Below are 12,697 nucleotides of genomic sequence, written 5' to 3'. Positions count from 1 at the left end.
TCACAAATGAAAGACCCTCACTCCTCTGCTTTTTCCTCCAAGTCCAACAGTACCTCTTGGCCAGGTGTCAAAGGAAACTTGATATGGGGCAGGGCAGGGAGTTTCGAAACTTGGTGGCTGAGAACCATGGCTTGGATGTTGATTAAGAATCATATCCTGGACTGGCAGTGTGGCTCAAGCAATAAGAGCACCTGCCTAGCAAGAGTAAGGCCCTGAGTTCAAATCCCAGTGCCACAAATACAACAAACCCACATCTCATACTGCTGTCGTAGTGGCTTGTGATACACTTCAGTCTTCCTGACCTACAGCCCCTGGAGCCTGTGGAAATAGCCTCATTTTGACTGTCCGAGGTGAACCCCCCACCCCCATCCAACATATGAGAGGAGTTGATACATAGCCCAGTCTCCAAGTTAGTGACACATAACCCAGTCAGGACTGACCACCTTCATGTCTACGGACACCAATAAAAGCTTGAAGTCTTGGACCCTCTCAAGCAGCACTCCCTCCTGAACCTGCTCCCCTCCTGTTGGAAAGGACATTTTGCTTTGCATTAATGAGCCTGGTCCTGCTTAAGTCTCCGTGTCAGTCCTTAAATTCTTTTTCTGATGAGACCAGAATTTTCTGGTCCCAAAACACAGATATTCAAATCCAGTAACATACTTTGGTGAGCCAAGACAGTAGACTCAAGGAGATCCCTACTCAGGAGCAAGTGACTTTTCTTCTCTGACTCTGGTAAGCCTATCTGATTCCTTATCCATCTGGGGGAGTCACCCTTTCAGTTTTACTCTCATTCTGGACTGTTATCTAACAAAACTTGTGCAGGAGTTATTTCCTCTCTCCTGTGTCTACAGAGGCCAAATAATCACTCTCAATTTGCCTTTTGTATCCTAAACTGTAACCACAGGGGTAATTGTAAAGATTTTGGGCTCTCTGTATATTTTCTCTCCCTTCTGCTGACTTCTTGCTTGTACTAAGAGAGTTTTGCTGTTCAAGGTCATTTGGAAGTTTTATCTTAGTTGGAATGACTTTCTGTAATTTAGACTCATGTAAGACCAAAGGAAAAAAATGTGTAATGCACCTTTTAGAAACCCAAGAAGAAGCAAAGTTTGCATAAGACCTGCAGCAGTGTGTGGACATGTGAGTTTTATTCATTTCATTCTGTCATAAATATAGTTTTTATTAAAATTGAATGTAAGCCAGGCGCCGATGGCTCAAGCCTATAAATCTAGTTACTCAGGAGACAGAGATCAGGAGAATTGCAGTTCAAAGTCAGCTCTGGCAAATGGTTCACAAGACCTTATCTCAAAAATACCCAACAGAGAAAAGGGCTGGTGGAGTGGTTCAAGTGGTAGAGAACCTGCCTAGCAAGCCTGAGGCCCCAAGTTCAAACCCAAGTACTGCAAAAATTAAAGGTAAAAAGGAAACAGTAAATAGGAGGTGAGGAGATGTAAAGAAGGAGAACATTTTTGTATAAAAAACGGTTTTGTATGTAAATAACGTTTTGTCCTAAAAGCAAGGATTGCTTCAAAATGGAAATAGGCAAAACCAGAAGGCTAAAAGCATGTCACACAAGGATTATGATAGGGTTTATGATAAGGTATAATTAATTTTAAAAGCCAATACTGTGTTGATAAATTTATAAAGGCTCTCTAAAAACTTTCTCTTAAACTCCAATCAAACTGGACACAAAAAATACTTCGTCAATATCCTGTCTGAGACAACCCGCTCTTCTCTATAAAAATGTGTCCTTGCTTCTTCTAATAAACTTTTCTATTTTGGGGGGGCAGGGGTGGTGGTATTGGCTTTTGAACTCAGGGCCTCAGGCCTGGCATTCCACCATTGTAGCCTGTTAGTCCTGAGGCTGGCACTTTGTAGAGTAGGGTTGATAGGTAGCAGCTGGACACGAGCGGTACAGACAGACAAAGGGAACGCTAAGGTTCAGTGTGTACATGCTCAGAGCCCTGCTCTCTCTCTACGGCCTGCTTTCTTCCAAGCTGCAAGCTAAACTTTTCTAGACATAGGCTTCTGGCTCAGCATCCTTGTGAAACCCCAATACTACTGAGAGGGAGGAGGCCTGGTGTGGCCTGGTAAGAAGGCCTGATACAGCCAGATCCTCCTCCAGGTGAACCTTGCTCTAGAATGCAGATGCATCATTTATGGCCACCTGCATGTGGTCTCAAGAAAAGGGAAAAGGCTCTGGTCTAATCAGTTAAGGTGGGCTGCTTCGATGGGGAGTTGCCTTTTGTCCACTGCCACGTCACTATAATCTCCTTGTACTCTAAATTTTTCTTCACCCCCCCCACCCCATGGGGTTTTCTTAGGTGGTCCTGGGTCATTGTATGCTCAGTGATTCTTGAGATGTGTGTCAATCACTCCCTGCAGGCTGTTCTTAGAGAGGGACGTGATGCTCCAAGCCCCCCAAACGTCAATAAGAGACTGTGCTGGGGTGTATGTGATAGTTGGCCTCTTGTTCTGAGGTGACTTACTTTCACCTCTAAAAGTGCCTTTTTCTGTAAACTTTGATCTGCTTAGTAGACTTTGCTATACTTTGACTACATTTCACATCCTGCTTGAAAGCTTCTCAGGCCTGTAATCCTAGCTGATTACACGAGGCAGAGATTAGGAGGATCTCCATTTGAAGCCATTCCAGGCAAATAGTTGGAGAGACCCTATCTCGAAAAAACCTATCACAGAAAAGGGCTAGTGGAGTGGCTCAAGGTTTAGGCCCTGAGTTAAAACTCCAGCAACCCCCCCCCCAAAAAAAAAGAAAATAAAAAGAAATCTTCTCTTGTGTGAATGGAAGAACTGAGGACCCCAAAAGAACCAACTGGTAACAATTAGAGACCCTATCTAGGATCCAGGAAAGGAAGGGATGCAAAGATGTGTAGACTTCAGGGTGGCCCGGCCCCCAGCATGGGTGCCAGGTCATCACATCCTGCAGCAGCCAGCTGCCAGCTTGTGAGCAGACGAAGGAGTTCCCAACAGCCACCTGTGTGGGAGAGAAAAGGCAATGGTCACAATCCAGCTGGGACCCACTGAAGCCCCTCCCCACAGGTGAGTCAGGATACCTGAGGGGAAAGGTGCTGTGTGCAGCCAGGGTCACACGCCCCACAGGAGAGGTTGTGGGGGGTGGGATGGACTGGAGGCCTGAGTGCTGTGCCACTCCCCAAAGACTTGCATGGATTCCCCTCCTCCCCCTCTTGCACTGCCTCCTTTTAGTTACAATGTTTTCTCCCACAAATTCTACCATTGTCACCCAAATCCTTCCTCCCTGTGGCCTTTGAGGCTTTGTAGTGCACAAAAGTCAGTTTTCAGCACAGCACTTGTGTTATTAAATAACCAGGTAAATCCAGTAGTTTAGAACTTGGCTAGGTCCCACCCCCATTCGAACAGGACGCAATGGGGGAGTCTTCCCAAGGGGCAGGAAGCTCTGGGGTGTCCCTGAGAGGTGCAGATAAGCCCAATCCCTGGGCGTGGAGAATGAGGAACCCCGGGGTAGGGTGGAGGGGGTGGCCAGGCCTAACTCTCCCAAGTCCAGTGGCATCAGAAGAGACTTCAGAGGAGGGGCCTCAGGAGCTGGCTCAGGGCCTGCTGGAATTCCTAGCACAGTTCAGGAGTTGGGGTGTGGGGGTGTCTGGTGCATGGGGAGCCCTCGGCAGGCTGGCCTTCAGGTGGGGCAGTCTGATTGGAGGTGAAGGGCATCTTTGCACGTGCTGGTGTGCTGTGCTTTTAGCAGGACACTGCAGGTGACAGGGTATGACACAGGGGTCTGCACAAGGTGGGGTAGACCTTCAGCCTGGGCTGACATGCCGTGGGTTTGCACCAATCCAGCTGCCTAGGTGTCAACATACTGCCAGACTTCCCTGCCACCTCTGCGAAGTCCTCCTGCCCCAGATGCCTTTCAGGCTTCGTCCTGTCACTGACAGTCCTCATTCCCACCTTGCTGGACTCTCACAGTTCCCCCAGGAAGGCCTGAAGCCCTTTGGAATCTGGGATGCACAGAGGCCAGGGAGAGTGGTGAGCAAGGCGGAAGTCAGCTCAGGCTGAGTCTTCATGTTCCCAGATTCATGGTGCTGACAAGCAGCTGGCCAGGGCCAGGCTGTGCTCTGGGCTCAGGGGCTCTAGGGATTACTGCCCCTGGGGGCTCCCCAGCTCTACCCTGGCTGTCCACTTCCCCAAACCCAGCATTTCCTGCCACTCCCTACAGTCCAGGTCTCTGCTCCCATTCTTACCACAGGAGAAAAGACAGGAGCCAGGTGGCCAGGGGGACAGGCTGCACAGCACTGCTAAGGGATGGAAGCTTTGCCAAGCGTGCCAGAACCAGGCCACCAAACCCTCTTGAGGATAGAAGAAGCTCCTTTGATGCTGGACTCAATCTCGCAAGTGTTCAGTCATAGTCACCTGGACCCAGAGTCATGCTGATGTGGAACTGAGGCCAACTGTGGTGAGAGGGAGGTAAAGTGAAATGGAGAAGCCGAGGCCTCTCTCTTAGAGCAGCCCCCTGTCTGTCACCCTGCCTGGCCTGGTACCCAGCAACCAAGGCAGTGGGCACCTGGGAGCACCCCCACCCAGGAGACCTGAGCCCCTCATGCGCGGTCCTGATGGTCCGGAAGATGCTGGTCTTCCAGGGCCCTTCCGCTACAGGCCTCGGCCAGTCGGGGCCAGCACCTTGGAGGAATGAGGCCTCAGGACTCAGTTCTGGACCCTGGGATTCTGCAAACCTATCATCCATCTCTTCCCGCCCAGCCCCTGCTGACCTCTGCAGGGGACCCCAGTCCCACCCCTCACCCTTCCAGCTTGAAATCTGCCTGCCTGCAATGGAACCCTGTGTGACTCAGGAAGTTCCCTAACCTCTCAGAGTCTGGTTCCTCATCACCCTCAGAGGGTTGTTGCCAGGATGCAGTGTGACAATACACGTCTAGTACCCAGAATACTGAGGGCCAACACTTTTCACTATGCTTATTACTAAACCTGGCTGTTAGGATGCTTGTGTGTTTTCATGCCTCCAGGTTTGCACACTCTGTTCCTGCTACCTAGCATTTCATCTCCTGCCTTATCTACCTAGACAACTCCTAATCAGCCCTCAAAACCTACCCGTGTGAGGTCTTCCTTGAACTCCTACCAGGTCTCCACTATCTGCTCTTCCCTTCCTACTCAGAGGCATATGATAGATGGCTGTCCAACTCTGCTTGCTTTTTTCTTGCCTGTTACTCAGGGCGCAGGGCCTTCTTTAGGGAGCCCTCCATCTGTTCCATCTTGTTAATCAGGATCCACCCAGGGTCCTCACAGGTCATGCCATATCTGCTTGGAGCTCCTCTATGCAGGCTGGACACCTCCACTGCCTGTATGGTCTCTGTCCTGATCCCAGGTTCCTGCTACCCAAAGCCAAGACTGGATCACTGATGTTCAGAGAGCCTGGATCCTCCCCCTTGAGGATGAACCTTGCCCCTGCAACTGCTCCTCCCTTCCTGTCCCTGCAGTGGCCACATCTGTATAGCTCCCTGGGTCTCAGTCTCCAGCTGGGTCCAGTCTCATCCTTGCCTGCCCAGGACAGTTAGCTTCTCCTGTGCCTCCTCCTCACTGCTGCATAAAGCCTAGGTCAGCAGGCAAACGGGACAGAGCCTGGGGAGGAGGGAGCTGCCATGCAGAGCCTGATCTCAGAGCCACATTGGTGGCCCTGGGTGCACAGTGGGGGCAGGAGTCCATGCTCACAGCCTTCAGTATTTGTGGGCTCTGTAGAGCCTCCTCCTGTCCAGGTGAAAGGAGGACAGAGGGCTCCTCCTGGACCTGCCTTCCATCTCGGGTGAGATGCAGAGGGCAGCCAGCTGAGATGGGGCAACATTGCTCCCTTTCCACACACCCCCGGGGGCTCTGAGCACCCACTGCTGTGGGCTTCCTACAGGGACTCCACAAGGCCAGTGCTCTTCGCCTCTTTGACAGAATGGGGCAGTCAAGGCGCAAAGAGAGGGAGTGACTTCCCAAGACTACAGCAAGCTGGAAGCAGAGTCAGGATTTGAACCAGGGTCCTGTGACTCCTCTTGCAGTCCTGTGGGTCTTTTTTCGTGGCTCTGCATGTGGCCCTTCCATGGAGGGGCCATACCTGGGATGCTTGCTGGTTTCCTGCGGCTGGGATGCAGGCCAGGTGAGGCTGAGCGTCATAAATGAGGCTGCCCACACCCTCTGTGGCCTGGGTACCTCTAGAGTCTCCTCCTGCGGCATCCTCACCTCGCTCTGCCCTGCAGTGCCTGCACCCACCTTCTTCATGGCGTGTGGATTTATTCCTCACTCTGGGAAATTCACAGCCCGAAATTAACCACTGTCAATGGACAATTCGGCAGCATCTGCACATCACGTTGTCATTGCACGTGCTGTTTTGTCATGCCTGGAATGCTTTTCCCACCTTTTCTGCCAAGAACGTACCAAACTGCAAGAGCCAAATAAATGTGTCCTCCTCCAGGATGCCTTTTTTCTGATCCGCAAGTTTGTCCAGGGGCCTTTGCTGGGCTCTCCTGGTCCCTGGGTCACAGCCCTGCCACACTAGTGATCTGACTCAGTCTCTGCTACCAGATGCAGTCCTCCCTAAGCATCCAGTGATGGGCAGTTGTTAAAGTTACTAAGTGCTTGTTCAATGACTGAGTGGAGGTCTTTGGGGACACTCTGCAGAACTCTGGAGCCTTGTGGTCCAGTGCTTGGTCCTCAGGTTCCAGCCAGAGGGAGGGCCTAGAGGTGGGAGAGAATTCCCAGGGCCCACCGCCTCAGGTAGCACAACAGAGTAACCTGGTCTAGTCTGGGGCAGAGCGTAAGGTAGCATGCAGGGCCCTCAGTTTCCATCCTCGGCCTGTCCCCAGTGTGCAGTGTGAGCCTGGGCTGACCTGTCATTGCTGTGCTCTGGGCCTCAGAATCTTAAATGAGATGAAGGTATTGCCTGGGTTATGTCTCTCCTGTTAAATCATCTGAAGGACTGAGAGAATTCACGATCAGTCAGCCAAGCTGAGTTGTGTCGTACTTCTAACTTCAAGGGAGTCTGGTACTTGAGCATTTGTCATTCCAGAATCCATAGAACAGGATGGCGAGGGAGAAGGCAGCTGGAATGAAATGTTGAGTTAGCTGATTCTTCTCCATGAGGAACCCCATGGCTGACTTTAAGTACCTCTGACAAGGTTAGGAGGCTTGGTTCTAATAGCTACATTTTCCCCATGAGAAGGAGTAGAGCTGGGGATTCCTTGTGCTACATAGTGGGGACTGGAGAAACAGCAAAATGCTATTCAGCCCCACAGTGCCCATGACAGCCCCCTCACAGGGGACACCACCATGATGTTTAGCAATAAACAGGGCCTTGCAAGGGTGTACAAGCAAGGTTAGTGTGGAGTTGGGTTGCGATTCGTGTGCTCTTATTGAGGGAGTGGCCTTGGGAGGTTGGGGGTTGGGAAGAGGAGTGTTAAAGGCTTTAGCTGGGACTTTCACAGGCATATGGAATTGCTCCACCCAAGATGAAAAAATGACCATTGAGGGCATGTGAGCCAAGTATACTGAGCCTAGAGTTATTGCTCACTCAACAAGTATGTACTGGGTGCCTACTGTATGCCAGGCACTGTGCTAGGTGCTTGGGATAGAGTTGAAAACAAGACAGACACAGGCCCTGACTCATGGAGTTGATTTTCTGTTAGGGAAGCAAACAAGTAAACAGATGTTCAAAACAATTTGAAATAGTGGTAAGTGCTATGAAGAAAAAGTCAAAGTGGGTAGAGAGTGATGGGCAGCATGCAGGGTTATTGTAGGTAGTGGACAAGGAAGGTTACTCTGAGGACGATACATCTGAGCAATGTTTTGCAAGAAGTGAAAGGGTGAGCTTTCTAGGATTTGGCAGTAAGCATTTCCAAACAAAGACCACAGTAAGTACAAAGGCCCTGAGGTGGACAGAGAGGCAGAATGGAGCCTGGTTGCACTGGCTTGCATTGACTCAAAAGACACAATCTTGTACTTCTTCTCAACTCTGCATTCAGTGATATCATTTTGGCAGCTTGAAGTCAGTCATGGAAGGAATATTTCTTTACACCGTGGAAATTGGCCAATGCTAACATCAGATCTTTATTTTTTAATTAAGATTTTTTTTTCAGAGAGTTACTTTATCAGCACACTGCTGGTGGTAGATAATGAGGTCATAGAGATGAGGTCAGATTGTCCAGGGCCTCAGAGCAGCTGGAGCTTCTGAGTGGAGGAGGGGTTCGCACCATCTCCCTGCTTACCTTGTGGGGAGAGGCTGCTGGAGAAATGAGGAAAGGTGTACAGATGTGGTCTTCCAGGTAGGCTCACCAGATGGAAGAGTAAAAATACAAGAGACATGCAATACTAGTTATGTATATAACTCAAGAATTATTCATTATCTGAAATTCAAATTTAACTTGATTTCCTATATTTTATCTGGCAACCAGACATCCAGGTACCTGGTGAGAGAAGGTGAACGTTCACCACTGCTTCTGGAAGGCGCCGCTTGACTTTGCCTGCTCAGTCCTTGGGATGGAGACACCACCATCCCAGAGAAAGAGGGAAACCAGGAAGAGGCAGAAGGCCAGGAGCAGGGTGTATGGCCACGTGGCCGCCATCTCTGTGACCCTACAGTCTTGAGTTCTTCCCGAGAACAGACAGCAGATCCTATTCTCGATCCCTACACCCCGGGCAAGCAGGGCTTCTGAGCGAACACAGGACTGCAGCCCTGCTATGGTGGGTATGGCTTGTGCCCCAAAGGTTCCATGGCAAGATTGGGAGGTGGTGTGGAAAAAGAGGTGGGTCATAGCGGGGGTAATTAGGTCATGGAAGGGGTTAATGGTTTTTGTTGTTTGCTGTGCTGGGGATGAACCCAGGCCAGGTAGGGCTCTACCACTGAGGGACACCTCAAGTCCTAAATGGTACTTAAGTTAGTCCTGAGGTTTTTACTTTATAAAGAAGAGAGGTTTATTTAGCTCACAGTTTTGGAGGTCTTAGTTCTGAGAATGGTTGTAGAAGAGCGAGTCCGGCTCCTGAGTGTCTCCGGCTCATCTCACCTGTGACCCCTTCCTAACACACTCCTGCTATGATGCTATCACCATGGCATGAGGTAGCCAGGGGCACCCCGCAGAGCAAACTGATAGGGCTGCTCAGTCGTGGACGCCCAGCTCCAAGGCTATGAGTACATGGCCTGTCATAGGAGGGTCAGCACAGCTATCTCAGTCCTTGCATCCGGGGAGAGAAGATCCAGGCAAGATGAGAAATTGTGTAAGAGTGACACTAAAGTCTATTAAGAGAAACAAAGTTGAGAAAGACACTTTCAGAGGTGAAAGCGGGTCCTCTCAGAGAGGCCAACCATCACATACACTCTGACATGGCTCTTATTGACGTTTGGGGGGCTTGGAGCATCACGTCCCTCTCTAAGAACAGCCTGCAGGGAGTGATTGACACACATCTCAAGAATCACTGAGCATACAATGACCCAGGACCACCTAAGAAAACCCCATGGCGGGGGGGTGAAGAAAAATTTAGAGTACAAGGAGATTATAGTGACGTGGCAGTGGACAAAAGGCAACTCCCCATCGAAGCAGCCCACCTTAACTGATTAGACCAGAGCCTTTTCCCTTTTCTTGAGACCACATGCAGGTGGCCATAAATGATGCATCTGCATTCTAGAGCAAGGTTCACCTGGAGGAGGATCTGGCTGTATCAGGCCTTCTTACCAGGCCACACCAGGCCTCCTCCCTCTCAGTGGTATTGGGGTTTCACAAGGATGCTGAGCCAGAAGCCTATGTCTAGAAAAGTTTAGCTTGCAGCTTGGAAGAAAGCAGGCCGTAGAGAGAGAGCAGGGCTCTGAGCATGTACACACTGAACCTTAGCGTTCCCTTTGTCTGTCTGCACCGCTCGTGTCCAGCTGCTACCTATCAACCCTACTCTACAAAGTGCCAGCCTCAGGACTAACAGGCCCCAAGGTTGGAACACCAGGCACTGCAATGGCATGTACCAATCTCTGTCACCCTGGTCCCGTCGCTGTGGGTCTGTGCAGAATAGAGGAAGCAGGGTGGTGTCCCAAACTGCACCTTCAGCCATCTGACCATGAGGTTACTCTGCCCACCCAGGCTTCTGAAGCCAGGGACAGCCACTTCCTGGATGCTGCTGTGGTCCCTTTCTTTTGGTAAGGTTTCATGCAAATGCTGTCTGCTGGGACCCTCTGCATCTTGTAGGCAGGACAGCCCAATAACTCAGCCCATGCCACCCATCAGGCCACACTGGCTTGGTATGGGGCCTCCACCCCCTCATCTTCCCATCAAGCTTGCCAAGGGGTCCACTCTGGGCTCCCCAAGTCTGGGTTTTATAAGCCCTGCCCCTCTCAGCAGGCCCCTGCCTCTCTGGGAGACACACTGCTCACCTGTCCCCTGTGAGAAAGTAACTTAAGCTGAAGTCATCCCCTCCTATTTTCCAAAACACATGAGTTGGGCAGGTGCCATGGTTGCTGTGCCGGGACAAAGGGAGACCAAAGAGAATCACTATAGGGAGAGAGATTTGCCTGGGTCTCTGTGCCCTGGATATGCACTTGTCTTTGGATGACTGTGCAGGTCCCATGGGTGTCCAGTATAGTTCTAGAAGTTGATGTATATGTGTTCAGTCCCTGCACGTGTAGGTGTGGTTTTGGGTGTGCTTCTGCAAAGGTTGGTGCAAATCCCTGTGGGATGCAAATTTGAATGTGTTGTCTGTGTCCATGTGAGTGAGTGTGCTTTTGTGCCCCTGTGTTTTGTGCACCTGCGTGTATCCTGTGCACCGCAGAACGTCCCTGTTGGGGGTATGAGCATGTCTGTGCTGCTGTGCGGGCAGATGGGCACGTGAATACATGTGTCACAGTGTGACTGTGTGTGAGCACAGAGGGCTTGACGGCAGGGTAGGGATCAAGGAGTGGGTTGAATGCTGCCAGCCAGCTCCTGCCACATAACCACTCCTGGTCCTTCTGCTTGTCACCTGGGACACACTGGGCTCTAGGCTGAGGGAGGCCTTGGCTCCTGACACAACCACCTTGCTTCCCCAAGCACCCTGAATTGGGAATCCAGGCCCACTGGACCCCAGGGTCCCAGCTAGCAGAGGCCTAATCCTGGTCTTGAGTACCTGCATGCCCTGCACCCAGCCTCTTGATCTATACATATGGCTTTGACCCCGTGTCTGTGATTTACCTACTCAATGTCTGTTCTTGACTTCTTTTCTAATTAACCCTGACCGATATTCTTATCTAAGCACTTGATCTTGAGCCTCCCTTGCAGCTAGAAGTGGCATGTGACCCAGTTCTGTCTGAGATCTGCTGGGGGTTACCAGGAAGGCATTTGTGCTTGTGACGATAGGGGACAGAGGTAGTTCCTGTGTCCTTTTTCCCTCTTTATGCTGCCTGAAGCATGAATGTGATGGCTGGAATGCAGCAGCTGTGAGTTAAGAGAGGCGCACTGTTAGGAGGATTATGGGAAGTGAGAGGGTGCTTTGGTCCCTGATAAGCATTGCCTGGCAGCTAACCTGAGGCCAGCAAAGCCCTGCTAGCCTTCAGACTTCTTATGATGAAAGCAAAGTAAATCTTCAAGTGTTTAAGCCAAGGTTGGTGGCTCCTCACCCTCCTCTGCTCAGAGTCCAGCCAGTCCTTAGCCCTCACATTTGTATGGTTAATGGCAGGGTCCTTGTTCAAATAGGATCTGGACTCACTTATAGTGTAGAAAAGTCTCCACTTTCAGCCTTGGGGAGATGCCTTTCCATGTTCAGGGGAACAGATCAACCCCTCCACCTCTCACACACAGTATGGAGAAAGTGAGAGGCAGGCTGGAAGGGCTGAGGCCTACCAAGGGGCCCAGCTGCTGGGATTACAATTCAGCCCTTTCTTCTATGGTGGGTTCACAGCAGGTTGGGAAGAAGTTCTTGGTCCCCAGCTGTCCTTGCCAACCTGTCTTGCTGGTGCCTTAAGCAGTTCCATTAATGACAGGTGGTATCTTCTGTAGATTCCATAGTAAAGTGACCTCCCTTTTTGGGAAGGGGTTATTCCATCTGTGCTGTCAGGTAGGTGGCAGCAGGAACAGGAAGGCCTGAGACAGGACTGGGGTTCCTGCAGGCTGATGATGGCTTTCCTTTGAGTGGGACCTGGGGACAGCTCCCTGCTAGCCAGCAGCCCCTGCAGATGTGGGTGTGGGACGTGGTTTGGGTACATAAGTTTCCCTCCACTGTTCTGGCCACTTGCTGGCTAACTGAACCAGATCACCATGTGTGTGCAAAGCCTAGGAGCCAGGCAGGGAGCATAGGCCAGGCTTCCTGGCGTGGGTCATTCACTCTCTCTCCCCACCTGAGCCACATTTTCAGCAGTAACTGGGGACAGTGCTGCATCCTGGTTCCCCCTTAAAGAAAGATTCAAGCCTGGGTGTTAGTGATGCCAAAGCATGTCTTAAAACGCAAAAGTGTGGGACTGGACAGAGAGCAGTAACAGCTGGTAGAGTGGCTTCTCCTGACGTACAGTCCACCCTGTGCTCCCCAAAGCTGTTAAGCGACTTTCTCCAGTAGCAGAAGGGGCAAGGGCTCGCCTATCATTTCTGCTATTATTTCCCAGTGTCCATCCCACCCCCCTTAAAGCCAAGATTTCTTTGAAAAGACCCTCATTCACCAAGTCTGAGGAGTTTTGGGCTGCAGTCTTCCTTTCCCCCACTTCCAGAGGTGG

This window comes from Castor canadensis, chromosome 11 (genome assembly GCF_047511655.1).
Source record: "Castor canadensis chromosome 11, mCasCan1.hap1v2, whole genome shotgun sequence".
Taxonomy (NCBI): domain Eukaryota; kingdom Metazoa; phylum Chordata; class Mammalia; order Rodentia; family Castoridae; genus Castor; species Castor canadensis.
The sequence above is the reverse complement of the archived record's forward strand: the minus strand, read 5'-3'. Positions refer to the sequence as shown.